This window comes from Anomalospiza imberbis, chromosome 22, assembly GCF_031753505.1.
Source record: "Anomalospiza imberbis isolate Cuckoo-Finch-1a 21T00152 chromosome 22, ASM3175350v1, whole genome shotgun sequence".
NCBI lineage: Eukaryota > Metazoa > Chordata > Aves > Passeriformes > Viduidae > Anomalospiza > Anomalospiza imberbis.
In genome coordinates this window covers 594,646-611,823 of record NC_089702.1, presented here as the reverse complement: position 1 = coordinate 611,823, position 17,178 = coordinate 594,646, and the positions used below count along the sequence as shown (strand labels likewise).

Genomic DNA, 17,178 nt, shown 5'->3' with positions numbered 1-17,178 from the left:
AGGGAGATGTCCCTGGAACCAGGATGTCCCTGGAGCTGGGATGTCCCTGGAGTTGGGATGTCCCTGGGAGGGAGATGTCCCTGGAGCCAGGATGTCTCTGGAACTGCGATGTCCCTGGAACTGGGATGTCCCTGGAGCCAGGATGTCTCTGGAACTGCGATGTCCCTGGAACTGGGATGTCCCTGGAGCCAGGATGTCTCTGGAACTGCGATGTCCCTGGAACTGGGATGTCTCTGGAGCCAGGATGGCAGTGGGCTGGAGGCAGAGTGCTCCTGCCAGCTGTGATCACGGAGCTGTGACAAATGAGGGCTGAAGCTCTGCTGGGAGTGAGGTCAGCTCCTGGCACCGCTGCCAGCAGAGCAGGGAGGCAGGAGAGCACCTGGAGGTGTCACACGAGGAGCAGCTCCTCAGCCAGGCTGCGGGAGACAAACATCAGCCAAGGAGAGTGGAAAGGAGACACGGGGTTCTTCTGCAGGTTAATTAACCCGGGAGGTCATCAGAACCTGGCTGAGCTCTCGAACCAGCTCATTACGAGCTTTCTGACAAATTGATTCCTTTTTGTCTTCCCACAAAGTGAGAAAGGCTCCTGGCTGGGCTGGGAGCTCTGTCCAGCCCTGGCACTGCCCAGAGGGTCCTGGCAGGTATGGGGAGGGTACGGGGGGAGGGAGGAGGTGGGGCTGGGCAGCAGTGCTCGGACAAAGGGCTCTGTTAAATCCCAGGAAATGAGCTCTTCATTAGCAGCTCTAATTGTTGATGAGGAGCAGGGGGGGACTCCAGCCAGACAAATGCATTTCTATGGTCCCGAGGCTTTCCCAGCGTCTTCCTGCAGCGTGTCCCCCCTCCAGCTGTCAGCCTGGGGGCAGCAGGAGGAGCAGGGAGCTGGGATCAGCCTGAGCTGGGCTCATCCTCCGCTCCCCTCATGACTCGATTGTCCCCTGCCTCTGCTTCCTTCCTTTGCTGAAGCTCTGTTGCCCCCCGGTGACCCTCAGAAGGATCCTGCCTGTGGCATTCCCATTCCCATTCCCGTTCCCGTTCCCGTTCCCGTTCCCATTCCAGTACCCATTCCAGTTCCCATTCCTGTCCCCATTCCCATTCCTATTCCCATTCCTATTCCCACTCCCATTCCCATTCCCACTCCCATTCCCATTCCCATTTCCGTTCCCATTTCCATTCCCATTCCTATTCCCATTCCCATTCCTGTTCCCATTCTGTTTCCTGTCCCCGTCCCCATCCCCGTCCCCATCCCCATCCCCATTCCCATCCCCGTCCCCGTCCCCGTCCCCGTCCCTGTCCCCATCCCCGTCCCCGTCCCTGTCCCCATCCCCGTCCCCGTTCCCGTTCCCGTTCCCGTTCCCGTCCCCATTCCCGTCCCCGTTCCCGTCCCCATTCCTGTCCCCGTTCCCGTCCCCGTTCCTGTCCCCATTCCCGGTGCAGCCCAGCTCAGACGGTTCCCAGGCACGAGGCCAGTTCGCTGTTTTGTGTCTCATTTGTCGAGGGCTTTTTTCCCTTCAATCTCCGTAATTAAAGCCCGCAGCTGCCACAGCTCCAGGAGCAGCAGGAGGAGCAGCATCCAGCACCCCCCGCATTCCCACCTCCCCCCTGCCCTGCCTGCCGTGTTGATGCTCTCAGGTGCCACACTCCAGCTGGGTGGTGGGACTTGTGAGGGAAACACCAGACCTGGTGCTGGGCTCAGCCGTTCCTGGGAATTCGCTGGAGCGGCGCAGACGCGGCAGAGCCCGGGGCCGAGGGCCGAAGGCAGGGAAATGTTCATTGCTGCTCTGATGAGCTCACTGGGGCTGGACGTGTCCCTGCTCCAGCAGCACGAACCCCGTCCTTCCCAGAGCTCAGCCACACACCAGCAGCAGAGCCCAGGAGGAGGTGATGGAGGAGAGGAGCTGGAGCTGCCCTGACGGGGACGCAGCGATTCCCTGGGATTGGCTCCTGTGGCTTGGAGCCCTGCAGCTGCCACCGGGCCAGAGGAGATCCCTCACTCTGCTCTCCCAGCCCTCCTTCATGAGCTCGGGGCTAATCGATGCCCCGAGGGGAGAGCCCCATCACTCCTGCACGGGTCAGGATCCCAGCAGGTTCGCTAGGGCAGGAGTGACGCTGTGGCTCCAGCTCAGGAACACAGGAAACATCAGCCCTTCGCAGGGAACAGCGGGGCCCTGGACAAGCAGTAATTCCACCCTTGTTCTATCATAGAGCTGTTCCCTCTCACTCTGCACGGAGGAACCAGGCATTCACCTTCCAGCTGGAGGAATGGCAGGCAGGGCTGGGATCCACGGCCCCAAATGCCAGGCAAGGATGATATCCACGGCCCCAAATGCCAGGCAGGGCTGGGATCCACGGCCCCAAATGCCAGGCAAGGATGATATCCACGGCCCCAAATGCCAGGCAGGGCTGGAATCCACGGCCCCAAATGCCAGGCAGGGCTGGGATCCACGGCCCCAAATGCCAGGCAGGGCTGGGATCCACGGCCCCAAATGCCAGGCAGGGCTGGGATCCACGGCCCCAAATGCCAGGCAAGGATGATATCCACGGCCCCAAATGCCAGGCAGGGCTGGGATCCACGGCCCCAAATGCCAGGCAAGGATGATATCCACGGCCCCAAGTGCCAGGCAGGGCTGGGATCCACGGCCCCAAATGCCAGGCAGGGCTGGGATCCACGGCCCCAAATGCCAGGCAAGGATGATATCCACGGCCCCAAATGCCAGGCAGGGCTGGGATCCATGGCCCCAAATGCCAGGCAAGGATGATATCCACGGCCCCAAATGCCAGGCAGGGCTGGGATCCACGGCCCCAAATGCCAGGCAGGGCTGGGATCCACGGCCCCAAATGCCAGGCAGGGCTGGGATCCACGGCCCCAAATGCCAGGCAAGGATGATATCCACGGCCCCAAATGCCAGGCAGGGCTGGGATCCACGGCCCCAAATGCCAGGCAGGGCTGGGATCCACGGCCCCATGGCTCAGATAATGCTGGAATGGAGACAGACTCAGGGAACAGGAGCTGTGATGCTTCTGAGCATGGCCAGGGCAAGGAAGATGATCCCAGGGTGGGAAACCTCTGCCATGGAGCCAGGCTTGGAAAGCTGGGGGTGCTCCCCTGGAGAGGAGAAGGATCCAAGGGACAGCTCAGAGCCCCTTGCAGGACCCAAAGGGGCTCCAGGAGAGCTGGAGAGGGACTGGGGACAAGGGATGGAGGGACAGGACCCAGGGAATGGCTCCCACTGCCAGAGGGCAGGGTTGGATGACATATTGGGAATTGGGAATTGTTCCCTGGCAGGGTGGGCGGGCCCTGGCACAGGGTGCCCAGAGCAGCTGTGGCGCCCCTGGATCCCTGGCAGTGCCCAAGGCCAGGCTGGACAGGGCTTGGAGCACCTGGGACAGTGGGAGGTGTCCCTGCCATGGCAGGGGTGGCACTGGGTGGGGTTTCAGGTCCTTTTCCACCCAAACCACTCCAGGATTCCATGATTTCTCTTCTAATCCTCTAGGTGATGAGCCAAGGAATGCTGAGCAGGATCCACCTTTTTCAGCTGTTCCCACACCAGCAGCTCATGAGAGATTCCAGCCCCTCAGAGGAATTTCAGAGCCTGGGGGATTTCTGCCTTCCGCATCTCAGAGAGCACAAACTCTGCCCTTGGCTGTGCTTCCAGAGCTCTGGGTGGGTTTGAGAATGTTTTGTTTGAATACCCTGCAAATGTGGAGTCAGGGAACAGCATCCCTGGGAGTGAGTGGAGGGGACAGGGATGAGGGGGTGACAGAGACCTGGGGCTGGAGATGAGCTTCAGCAGGGGTTCATGGCTCCGGTAATGCCTGACCTCTGCTCAGGCCTAACCCTCCTTTCCCTGCCTGCACTCCCATTTCTCCAGAACTGAAGGATAAAGGTGAACTTTTACAGGTCTCTGTGTCACGGATGGGTCCCAGGGGAAATGCCCAAGGAGGGGAGCTCCTCTCCCAGCAAAGATCTTTCATGACGATCGGGGGGGGTGCAGGAGCCCCCATCCCCAGCAAGGACCCCAAAAGCATCCACATTTTTGGAGCTAAATCAGCCAAACCAAACCATCTCCATTTTCAGATGCACCATTTCTCTATTTTGTACATACTTTTTAAGAACCACACTCATTTCCAGCAAAGGAGAAACCAGTTCTGGTAAAGACCTAATTGACACAATCCCCACCCCCCTGCAATTAGCTCGGAATCAGCCTTAAAACCCTTAAATATTTTGGATATTTCTTATGAGCCTCCAACAAGCTCCAGCCCTTTTGATCCCGACTCCTTCGATCTGGAAGTGCCACCACCCGGAGGAGTTCCTCCTCCTGTGTCATCTGTCCCCCTGCTGCCTCTCCTTCCACCCCTTTGTCACACCTGTGCCTCTGGAGCTGCCCCAGGGACACACAGGAACGTGTCCCAAGGCAGACAGATGGGTTTGTGTCCGCCTGGAGCAGCTCAGGGAGCAGGGAGGGGATGAGGATATCGCTGCTGGAGGGAAGTTTGGTGCTTCTCCTTCCTGCAGAGACGTCACTGAAGTTCTGCCTGGTGTGATGGAAATCCGTGCTGGCACTGAGGGGGCTGGCTCAGGTCCTGAGGTTTTATTTACAGAAATGATCTGATTTCAACCTCAGGGCTTCCTCTGGGGCAGCAAAAAAAGAACTGGCTGTTGCTGTGAAGGAGCAAAGGAGCTGAGCAGCCCTGGAGAGCTCCTAGGGTGGCATCCTGGGGTTGGAAAAATGGGGTTAATTGATAAACAAGGCTTGCTAAAGCTGTGCCTTTGCCCTTTGGCTGAGGCAGGGCTCTGATCTCCTCCTTTCCTGGGAATGAGATGTGGGGGAATGAAAGGTTTCTGCTTTTTAGAAAAAACCCTCCAGAAATAAAATTAAAAATTAGTAAATTGGAGAGGTTTCATTCCAGCCTTCAAAAATCCAGTGTTGGAATTTTCTGCTTCAAACCACTTAAGGCGTTTCTTGATTAAAATTCTGTTTCGTTTTCAGCACAAAAATTCTGGATTTCTACATTCTCTAATTTTAAAGGCAGCTCTACTATGCTCCCTCTTAGAGTTTTTGGTGCAAAGAATCCCAGATAGGTTTGGGTTTGCAGGGAATTTAAAGGTCATCTGGTTCCATCCCCTGCCATGGCAGGGACACTTCCCACTGTTCCAGGCTGCTCCCAGCCCTGTCCAGCCTGGCCTTGGGCACTGCCAGGGATCCAGGGGCAGCCACAGCTGCTCTGGGCACCTGTGCCAGGGCCTCTCACCCTCCTAGCCAGGAATTCCTTCCCAGCAGTCATCCAAAATTTCCTCCCTCTCAGTCAGAACCCGTTCCCCTGTCCTGTCACTCCAGTTCCCAGTACAGATTCCATTCCCAGATCCCCTGTGGATAACTGGAATTTTGCCATGAGGACCCCACACAACTTTTCCTTCTCCAGCTGAGCAGCCCCAACCTTCTCAGCCTGAGTTCTGCTCTTTAAGCAGCTTCGTTCCAAATCAATTTAATTGAATGTTAATGAGCCAATGAATTGTGCCGAGCTCTGAGTGCGGCTCTGAGCCCTGCATGTGTCAGCTGACATTTCCAAACATTCCTTGGGGTCTTTAAAAGCCCGTCACCCCCTGTGATGGGAATTTCAGATGGGTTTGTTCAGCCTGGACCTCACCAGGCAAAGTTCCTGACCCTGGAGCCCATGGGCAGGTAACAGAACAAGGGACTCACCTGGGGAGTGGAATTTGGGATAGATTTTGGGGATATTTCTTCACTGGGAGAACGGTTAAAGCCTGAACAGGCTGTCCAGGGCAGTGGAGGAGTCCCCAACCCCTGGAAGTGTCCAAACCTCAGCAGATGTGGCACTTCATGGTGGGGTTTAGTGGGAATGGTGGGATTCAGTCCAAGTCGGACTTGATGAACTTGGAGGTTCTTCCAGCCTTAATGATTCCACGATTCCCCTCAGCCTTCACACACAGGACCTTTTACCCACTGAGATCTGTTCTCCACCACTCTTATTTCCCCAAGATTCCCCTTTCTCCCCACTCCACTTATCCTTCCCAGACCTCTCTATCCAGCCCAGCTCCAGATCTTCCACAGGGACCTGCACCTTCCTGAGGAACAGAGGAGGAATTACAGAGGGGATTTGGTCCCCACAAGGTAAGAACCCCTATAAAAGGAGCTGGAATAGGTGCAAGGAGCATCCCAGGAACCCAGTGCTGCCCCAGAGCATCAATTCTCTCTTCAATCAAGGTTTCTCTGAGCTGTGAAGAGCTCCGTGTGCAGGAACAACTTCACAACATCAAAATCTAGTTAAAGGATGGGAAGGAGAAAATAAAACCTCAGCCAGCCACAGACTTTAACTCAGTGATGTTTTCATGCCCATTCTCCTCACACATATCCATAGATCTTAATTTACTGCCACTAAAAGCCTCTTTGGAAAAGGAAAAGTCCTTCCAGGCTCTTTGTCTATTTGTGATAAGGCCATGAGCATCTGCATTAGCAAAATCAAAAAAAAAGGAGAAATGTTTTAACATTATTTTAATTAAAATGTGATCGTACAATTGTTTAAGGAGATAAAAATAATTCTCATTCATTTTAATTAGGCTTCATTTTTGCATGCCTGGAGCATCTCCTCCTGTGCTGGGGCTCTGGAACCTTCCTGGCTCCTCCTGCCTCTCCCATGCTCTCGTCCCATCCAGCCCCTTATCCCTGACCCTGCCAAGGGGGCAGGGATGGGAATGTGGGGAATGGGCAGAGCACTTAAAAAGAGATGAGAATTCCTGTGCCATGGAGAGTCAGAGCTCTCAGTGTTTGCTACACTTCCACCTGCAGGGAGGGGTGCAGGGAATGCAGCAGATTCCCAGAGCAGCTGAGGCTGCCCCTGGATCCTTGGCAGTGCCCGAGGCCAGGCTGGACATTGGGAGCAGCCTGGGACAGTGGGAGGTGTCCCTGCCATGGTAGGGGTGGAACAAAATCATCATCAAGGTCCCTTCCAAGCCAAAGCATGCTGGGATTCTGTGGAAAAGAATGCACTGGGAGCTCCATGTCTGGGCATGAAGGATTTGGGTGGTGCTGTGAAGGAGCAAAGCAGCTGAGCAGCTCCAAAGGGCTCCTAGGATGGCACTTGGGGGTTGGAAAAATTATCTTAATTCATAAACAAGGCTGAGACAGCTGAAAGAGCTGAGAGAGGAGAGGAAGATGAGGGAGATGAGGGAGATGAGGATGCTAAGGGAGCTGGGGGAGCTGAGGGAGCTGAAGGAGCTGAGGCAGCTGGGGGAGCTGAGAGCTGTCAGCTCTGCTGTCTGCTGCCATCACAATCTGTTCCTGCTTCACAGCAAACAGAGCAGGGAAAGGGAAGGGTTTGCCAAGCTGGACAACGCAGGCAGGCAGTGTGAGGAGAAAAAGGAACATCTCCACGGTGCCTGTGCTGACTGGGGCACTGGGAAGGAGCAGGGAGCGGTCTGTTCACAGCGCTGGGACATTTGTGGTGGCAGTGGAGAGGTTTTTCATGCAGACACTGTTCAACGAGGGAGCAAGGGATACTCACATGTCCTCAGCCAGCTTTGTGCCAGCTCAGGGATGTGGATCAGCCTGTGGGCTCTGGGATCAGCCTGTGCCTCAGGGGTTTGCCCAAGAGCATCAGAGAGGCCCCATGATGGGTCTGCTTTATCACAGACCTTGTGCTGGAGGATATTCCTTGTGCTGGGATCGAGGCTGATGCACTGTGGGTGATCCAAGAGCAATTTCCAAAAAGCTTGACCTGCCCAGGTGCAGTGCGGGGAGCCCAGGCTGGGCTCCAGTCTAGAACTGTTTTTAACTGGGAGCTGAACACTGATTTCAGGTGGTGGGGATGGGGTCAAGGCAGGGTCTCAGGGCTGAACACTCCCACTCTGCCAAGGTCCCCCCTGCTGGAAGGTACCAAATGCACAAAGTGTTTGCAAACCTGGCATCTCCTCCAAAATTCCTGTTCCTGAGCTGAGCACCTCCAGGCTGGAATGTCCCTGAGTCCCCCCCAGCTGCAAGGCACGGCTCCAGGAGCAGCCACAGCCCCACTGGGGTGCCCTGGCTAAGGCAGGACCATGGACCCTAACAAATCACCCCACGTTAACTTTAATTGGACACGGAGGTAATAACCTCATCCCTGTGCTGGGGACTGATTTTGTAGCTCCCATTCCCAGAGGATCCATTAGAGGCATTGCAGGAGACAATGAAGCAATAATTCCTCCTCCAGGTGCTGTCCTCCCCTGACATTCTCATTTCCTTCTGCTCCCCACACCAAGACAAAATCTTGATGGGCTTTGCTGATATCAGGAGAGTGCCAGAACTGCAAACTCCCCCTCCCACAGTGATTTAATTTCTCAAATTGTTCTCCCCATTGCAAATATTTTCTGCTTTGTAACAGCTGAGGTTTGAAAACAATGCTGTGTGCACAGATACAGAGCCCTTCTCTTGTTTGCTTCGGTTCCTCTGGAGAAAATAGAACTGATTCATTTATTCCTTGCATATACATTCACCAACTGTTTGACTCTTCTTTTTTTAATCATTGTGGCACAAACAACCCACAGTTTAATTTTTACAAGTTTCCTCATTACTCAGACCTGCTAACCAGGACATGTGAGCACCTCGGTGCTCTTCAGCTGTTTACTGATTGTTTATTTTCCCTAGAATTCCTCATCCATCTCTGGTGGAACCATTTCTGCTTCTCATTGTGATGTCTCAAACATTTCTTTAACAACAGAAGGTCAGAAAATTACTGGTGAATAATTAAATTTTAATTGAATTGTCCTTATTTTCCAAAGTAACTTTGTTCTGTAGCCAGTCTTTACAGAGCTTCTCTTTCCATGAGGAGCAGCTGTTCCCTTGGGATAGAGATTTATTCCAATTTATTCCCTGCTCAGGGTAGTGGGGTAACCCTTGGTAGGGATGTCCTACCCCACACCTTCAGGGAATTGCAAAATGGTCTGGGTAGGAAGGACCCGAAACCCACCCAGTGCCACCCCTGCCATGGCAGGGACACCTCCCACTGTCCCAGGCTGATCCCAGCCCTGTCCAGCCTGGCCTTGGGCACTGCCAGGGATCCAGGGGCACCACAGCTGCTCTGTGGTGGAAGGATTTACCCCCAGTGTCTATTCCCATATCCTCCTTTGCTTCCAAAGCAGGGAGCAGTGCTGCTGTGCCTCAATCCTTGAGATCCCAACGAGATCGCACCCCCAGCCCTGCCCGCAGACACAGAAATCCCTTTTTTCTCCTGCCCGTGGGAACAGCCCCTACCCACGGCAGTGGGAATCACTTCTGCGAGGTGCTCCGAGGTGTTCCAGGCCCGTTTACACTCCCGGGACCCTTCCAAGCTCTGATCAAAAAGCTGCCGAGGAAGGAGCGGTTCCCCGCCTGAGGAGAGGCCCCGGGTGGGATCCTCCCACCTGTTGGGGTTGTTTCGTTTGGAATGACCCCGAAATTGTAAACGTCTTTGTTTTCTTAGCTTGGTAGCTGAAGAAGAGGTCTGGAATGTGTGAAGTTGAGTCTTCAAGGATGTTTATTTTTTTTAATCTAAAACTTTCTCTCTTGGACTTGTCGAGATCTGCTTAGTACAGAAGCCATAGCAGTCTCTGCTGAACCTTCGGTGACTCTTACATGATATACTCAAAATTACATGTCTATGTTTACAATTTCTTCACTAATTCTTATCATCTATATTGGACAGTGTGTCTCTATCTTAAACCAATAGAAAAGTGTTACTATCACCCTGAGACATGGAGGACAAAACAAAGGAGAAGGAGGTTAGGACATACCCAGATTCTTCTACCTTGTACCCTTGAATTACATTCTAAAAAACCCCAAAATTCTACTTTTCTACCCTGTGTCAATTCTTCTATTACACTACTCAAACCCTCTTGGCTTGTCATTCCTCATACAGAGTTGGCAGCCTCTTCCACGGGCTAAAATCGAAGCCACAGCTGTTTTTGACTTGGTGCCAAGGTCCCCGAGCCCCCTGCCAGGGTCTCGAGACAGCCAGGGCAGCCAGAGGGATGTCCTGGACTCCGACACCCACCAGGACTCTCAAAAGGCTCCATTCGGGTCCCTGCCCTGCCCAACACATCTTTAACCAACACCTCCATCACTGCTCTGCCCGTCCTGACCTTTGCAGGGTAAATCCACAGCAACCTTCCCACAAGGTAATCCAAATCCCCAAAACTTCATGGATAAAACCTTATTTTGCTTTTAAAAAACAGTCTCACTCATCAAAGCACCTCTTAGTGGTGTTGTTTGAAATAAAAGGATTGGTGAAAAGCTTTCAACGAGCCCCAAAAGCTGCAGAGCTTAGAAAGTCTCCTGCAGGATTGTCTGGCAGGGAATGTCCCTTGGGATACTCCTTCTCTGAGGATGTTCCCTGGGCTGTGACTCACCCGAGGGGTGGGGAATCGTTGACCTGGACCGAGCTGGATCCTTGGGATCAGCCAGGGGCTCTCCTGGAACATCGCCAGGGTGAGGAGGGAATCTGCTGCCAGCCTTTAAAGCAGAGGGGCTGGAACTGAGGCCGCTCCCGTGCTGGGAAATCCCTGTGGCCCTGGGAGCAGCTGCGACTGTGGCCACTGGCCCCGAGGAATCTCCTGGGTGACTTCCCAAGCAGGAAAAGAGATGGAATTTCTTGAAGCTGCATCCCTGGAAGTGCCCGAAGCCAGGCTGGAGGTGGCTCTGGGCAGCCTGGCATACTGGGAGGTGCCCCTGCCCAAAGCACTGGATGGGCTTTGAGATCCCTTCCAGCCCAGACCAGTCTGGGATTTTGTGACTCCACAACAATTTTGTGATTTCTGGAGCCAAAGGGGGAATAAAATCCTCTCTTCTCTTTTTCCATAAACTTTGTGCAAAGTGAGAAGGCAGCTTTTCAGCTCCTGAGGGTGGCACAGGCAGCAGGGAGGGGCTGGAAGAGCTTTACCTATCACACTTACGGGATTTGGGGACATTTGGGATGGAATTGGGGACATTTGGGATGCAGTTTGATTGGCTAAGCCAAAGGCAGGGATTCCCATGCCGATCCTGCTCTCCCCACGCTGTGTGAGCCAGGGATCAGCACAAGCCCAGGGACACCGTGAGTCCATTCCTGAACAAGGAGAATCCCCTGCAGTTCTGCACCTCAGTCAGAGCAGCACCTGAACCCCGAGCCCTCCCCCAGCGCCGCCCCTGATTTCCCCTTTTCCTCCGGAAGTCCCCCTGGGAAGCAGAGCAGCGCTGTTCTATGGATATTCTCAGTTCAGTCAGAGAGAAAAAGAGAGGGTTTTTTTAACCAGGTGAGAGCCTGGGAAGCAGTTGGGAAAGAATGTAAATAATGCTCTATCTCTCTTGTTGTTCACATTGTTTATGGATCTGTTCTGTCACCGTGCGTCATTCACAGAGCACCAATGGTGTGAGATGTTTTTACTTTAGGACCAATGAAATTGGTCTGCACGATGTTCTCTATATATAGAGCGGTGCATTTGAAATAAATCAGTTTCATTCCTTGCCTTCTGACTTGGAGTCCTTCTGTTCCCGTCCTGCTCAACAGCGACACTATTCCAGCCAGACCTTGTGTCTGAGGAGGTGCCAGCTTGCCATCCCTTGGAACCCCCCAGCTGTCGCTTCCCAGGTGACCCCAAGTGTCCCCATCACAAACTGTACACTAACTGTACACTACACCACTGCTCCCACCCAGCTCCCCGGGCTCTCCTGGCTGGCTTTGTCAGGCAGAGAAGGCAGAGACCTGTGCTGCTGTCACCCTCTGGAAGCGATGAGCCCGGAGGGACATCTCTGAGAAGGACATCCCCGGGCAGGACATCCCTGGGAGGGACATCCTTGGGAGCCTCCCGGCATGCCGGGAGCACGACGGGACCATCCCCATCCTTACTGGGCCCATTCACCTTCCTAAAGAGCACAAAGGTGCTGCTGGGGCCGTTCAAGGAGAAGTGGCTCACTGAGGGCTATTACACAGATTATTCCAGACGGTGCTGAAGTTCCCATTTCTCCGTGGATAATGGCTCAGCTCCCGCGGCAGCCGGGGAGCCCTGCCAGTCTCCCAGGAGCGATGAGTTCAGCACAAGGAAAAGGCCATTAGGAGTTCAGCTGGGCTTTGCAGCGGTTCGGGTGACAGGAGTCGCTTGTGGCTTTTATCCCCGCGGCAGGCGGGAGCAGGGCTGGCTTTGCACGGAACGAGCCCTTCGTGGGCAGGGATCACAGCCTGATTGCTGCCGACACGGAGTTCAGGGCGGCTGTGGAGCCTTTGGAGCTCATCCTGGAGCCTGGGCTGGGAGTCCCACTTGGCCACGGAGGAGCAGCACGGCTGATTGCATTGCACACACAGGATCATGGAAAATCCGAGTGGGAAGGAACCCCAGGCATCATCCCAACCCCTGGCCCTGCCCAGACACCCCAACAATCCCTGGAGCGGGGTCCAAAGCCTCCCGGAGCTGCGGCTGCCTCAGGGCCGGGACCATTCCCTGGCAGTGCCCGTGCAGCTCCGGGTGAGGAACGGAATCATTGGAAAGGGGTAAACTGAGGCACAGAGAGCCCGAGCAGGATCCCGGCTCATGGGAAACCACAGCCGGTCCCTCCCGGGAAATGCCCCACTGGTATCAGCCCTGGGGTTTAACCGTGCACAGCCGGGCCCCCGGGGCAGAGCCGGACACCAGAGCCCCCGCGGGCCCCGGCTCGGCTCCTCCAGCAGAGAGGCAGCCCCGCGGTGCCCATCGGCTGGGGCACGCATTCAGTGTCTTCCCAGCCTGTCAGATCAGCCAGTGCTCCTTCGTTATCCTGGAGAGGAGCTGCTCTCCAGCACAGCTCGGGCCACTGAGCCCAGGGGGCTGACCCTGCCACTGCCGGGGTTAATGAAGCCTTAAAGCTCCTGTCTGCCCACATCTTCTGTCAGAAAATAATTCACTCTCACATTTTGACTAATTACAGGAGCTCCAAGTGGCTGGGCTGGCTCTGATCCAAGGCCTGGCTGCAAGTAAAAGCCTCCCTCCAGCTCCAGGCAGTCAGGGAGACTCCGGAGAAGGGATTCAGCCCCTCTGGACACTGGCTGGGGAGGGGAAACAGCTTTGGGGTTGATGTTGTGTCCCTGAGGGACCCCTGAACACTGAAGGGTATTCAAGGGGGTCTTCAAGGCTCAGGGTTCAAGTAAAAAATAAATGAATCCTGTAAAACCTCGGGGAATGGGTTCCAGCTCATTCCCAACTTTCCCCATCAACGCTCACCCAGGAACGGGGCAGAGCATGACTCGCAAGCTCCCATTTCTCTGCCGGTGCATGCCTAGGGCTGAGAGGGAGAAGGGGAATCCGAGGAAGGTTCTGTACAGTTTGTGAGTCTGAGGCATGAGCTGGTGACCCCAGGGATGTGAGCAGCCCTTCCTGAGGGGAACATTGGCTGTGGACAGAGCCTCTGAGCGGGGAATGCCCTCGGGGTTAGTGCCTGCCCAACACTTGTGTGGTGCCTGTTTCAGCTAAAAAATGAACATAAAAAGCAGGTAACTTGTAAAGAAATGTGGACCTTTAATGGAGAAATTACTTAACTAGAGAAAATCATGGCTCAAATCAAAATCCTTGCTTTCCCTTGCTTAGTGTCTGGTCTTTCCTCTCCCCAGGGTGGATATTGTCTAAACAGAGTCTGGACAGGGCTGGGAGCAGCCTGGGACAGTGGGAGAGGTCCCTGCCCATGGCAGGGGTGGCACTGGAGAGGCTTCAATGTCCTTTATAACCCAGACCAGTCTGGAATCCTCTGATTCTCCAGCCTGTGAATTCTGTGATTCTGTAAGCGAAGGAGAGACAGCGTCTCCTCCACCGGGGGGAAAACAACCTCACCTCCATGGAGGGAAACAACATCACATCCACCAGGGGATCAATCCACTCTGGGAACACTGGAGAGATGAACTGGGAGAGCCGGGACAGAAATTGTGAGCAAATCCACAGCCTGGGGTCCTCAGCCATCTTTCAACCTGCAGCAGCCTGAGAGCACTCGGACAAGGAGAGTCCTTCACCAGGAGCACCAGGAGCACGGGGAGTGGCAGGAAGGGTTCAGGGAGTGCTTTGCTTCAGAGTCACCTCACTCTGCTGAGAGAAAACGATTGCTGGATCACTCCTGACGCTCAGGCGCCTGGTGCAGACACACAATCTGCTCTGCAGTTGCAATATTTGCCTTTCCCTGGCTCCCTTTGGCATGTCCCAGTTGAGTCATTGCAAGGAAAGGGCTCAGTGCTGGAAATGAGGGGCACAGGGACATGTGGGGCAGCAGTGCAGAGGCAAACATTTGTAACAGAGCCCCCCACAGCTGCATTCCCTCCCTGGCACACCCTGTCCAACCCCCCTAAGTCTGCCCAGAGCTCACCTTCCATAACAAACCCGCTTCAGCAGGAGACAGGGAGAGCTTTGCAGTGGATTTGGGGGAATGGGGCTGACAGACTCAAAGAAAACCCCAAACACCTCCTGACAAAGTGTGTTGGGCTTCCTCCAGAGCAGTGGGCCTTTCCTTCCTTTGGAAAACTGACTTGTCATCACAATCACTCATTCTCAACCCCACATACTCCTTTTGTCTGTTTTGGGAAAAGACTGAATTTCAGCAAAAACTCCAAGGAAATGTTGTGAAGGGAGAGTGGGAAAGTATTTGGGGCCTGTTTGCCACAGTCACAAGAAAACATCCCAGGCCTTAGAAGCACTTTGGTCCATTCCAGGCCCCTGGTTCTGGGACTGCTTCCCAGAGCAGTCTGAGTGCATCCAGGGGCTGCTCCCAGCTGAGCAGCTCCTGAGGCACTCGTGGCACCACTGCAGCCATTGCCCGGCCCTGGGTTAAGCTCAGCTCAGCCAGGGCTCTGGGCTTCCCCACTGGTTCAGCCTCAGACAAATCCCTTCCCCTCACAGGCTCCAGATGCACAACCCACAGGAAATTGTACTGGATGGAGACTTTGTGGTCAGAGTCCTTTATTCCCGCAGGTGCCCAGGAAGGTCAGAGCCCCCCTGCTGCTCCCAGAGCCTCAGCACACTTCTGTGAGGATGAGGAGTCTGGAAAACCCCTGGGGTGGAAACCAGGAGTGAGGGAACCCAGCAGGGGTTGGAACAACTGGGAATTAGCAGGAATGGGGCTGAAAGGCTCAGCAGGGATCATCAGGAATCCCAGAATTCCAGAACAGTTTGGGTTGGGAGGGACCTCAAAGCCCACCCAGTGCCACCCCTGCCATGGCAGGGACACCTCCCACTGTCCCAGGCTGCTCCAAGCCCTGTCCAGCCTGGCCTTGGGCACTGCCAGGAATCCAGGGGCACCACAGCTGCTCTGGGCACCCTGTGCCAGGGCCTGCCCACCCTCCCAGGGAACAATTCCCAATTCCCAATATCCCATCCATCCCTGCCTCTGGCAGTGGGAGCCATTCCCTGGGTCCTGTCCCTCCATCCCTTGTCCCCAGTCCCTCTCCAGCTCTCCTGGAGCCCCTTTAGGCCCTGCAAGGTCACAACAAAGTCACTCCACAGAAGTGACAGGAGAGGAGGAAGGAGAGGTGGGGTGAACTGCAGGGAATATTTTGGGTTGGCTGTGGAATCCAGACAGCCACAGGCAGAGGCTGCATTTTCTGGAGGCAATGGGCAGGAAAACATATGGCAATAAAGTTTTCCTGATCCCTCCCTCCATACTCCAGGGGTTATTCCCATCCCAGCTCCTTCATCATCCTCCCTCTGGCACCACCCTCCTTGCACCCCTCATGTGACACACCCCCAGAGTCTGCACAGAGCACACACCAAATCCAGGGGCACGCTCCCAACCCTCAGCCAGAGCTCAGAAATTCCGGCAGAATACACCCCAACCGTGTGTCAATAATGATTTTTTTTTTTTTTGCAGGCACACATGACCTCCTTGTCCCTTTCTTCCTGCATGAGGTGACACCGAGTACACTGCCCATTGTCCCTGTCGGTGACAGGCAAGTCAGGCTTAACCCAGTCAAGCTTAACCCAGTCAAGCTTAACTCAGAGCATTCCCAAACTCTGCTGGATGAATTTTCTGAGGTTGGCTCCTGCAGCACGAGCCTGTCTGGAATGCAAAGCAGCCCTGGGCTCGTGTGGAGCGCGGAGGAGTCTGGGCAGGAGGGGAAGGTGCATGGAATCCCCTCTGAAATCGGATGGAAAATCTCATGGACTGCAGGGTGAGCATCAGCGAGCGAGCAGGGGCAGCCAGCTCCCCTCGGTGGTTAAACCTTCCCTGGGACAGGGGACGGATGGAGCAGGGATGCAATCCAAAGGCAGAGCTGGAGTTTGGCTCCTCTTCCCGAGCTGCCAGATCCCAGATGCTTCCCGCGTTGCCATGGAAACAGCGCAAAGCCCGAGGCTGGCGCTGTCCCTGTCCCTGCGCTCGGGTTTGGGGTCCAGCTGAGGAGGTGGCACCTCCCACCGGCCTGGCCATCCCTGACAGCCCCGGGCCGTTTTGCATGGATTTTCCTTTGTTTTTTCCCAAACAAACCACAGAAATCCTGCCTTGCTGCCCCCAGGGAACTCTGCAGTTTATGGAGGCATTTCTCAGCCCTGCTTAGGGACGTGTTTAAGGCTCCATTATTCTTATTTATTGTGGGGTCTTGGAAGCCCTTCCCAGGCAGAGCCAGTGCTTTATGTGCCTGAGATCGGGGTGAGCTTTCCCTCTCAGTGGTGCCTGCACTCCGTGTCCAAGTCCTGCAGAGCGGAAGACACCGGACCTGCAAACTGCATTTTAATGTGACAGCGACTCTAGATCACATTTAATTCCCAGCATTTTTCATTTCCAAGTTGTTCTCTCCTCTCCAGATCCACACTCAGCTCAGGGAACTCTTGCTTAGCTTGCAGGAAGGAAATTTGTGGTTCTGTTCAGAAGTACAAGCCCCGAACTCCCAACAACCCTAAAGCACTGGATGCACTCCCTGCATCCTTCATATCAATGCCAGAGTTATGAGCCAGGGAGGAGCTGCTGTCCCTGACCAGGAAAGGAGTTTTAGCCAATGTTCCCGTGGCTTCAGTGCCTGCAAGGAGGAAAGGATCCCAAAATGAGTGGCTGAACCATCCCACACCACTCCAGGTGTGTGTCCTGACCCTGTGCCCATGAGCTGGGGAACATGGAACAGGACTGGGACAGGATCCGCTGCCTGGGGAAGGGAGCAGAAGTCAGAAAAACCCCAGAGAATCATGGAATGGTTTGGGCTGGAACAATCACCCCTGCCATGGGCAGGGACAGC

General features: G+C 54.8%; 2 protein-coding genes across 4 annotated transcripts in view; both read right to left on the bottom strand.

Moving 5' to 3' along the window:
* Positions 1-17,178, bottom strand: part of LOC137486713 (acid-sensing ion channel 2) — a 429,682-nt gene that overhangs the window by 161,374 nt on the left and 251,130 nt on the right. The window lies entirely within an intron of this gene.
* Positions 1-17,178, bottom strand: part of FTSJ3 (FtsJ RNA 2'-O-methyltransferase 3) — a 295,974-nt gene that overhangs the window by 218,743 nt on the left and 60,053 nt on the right. The gene's annotated exons all lie outside the window — the stretch shown is intronic.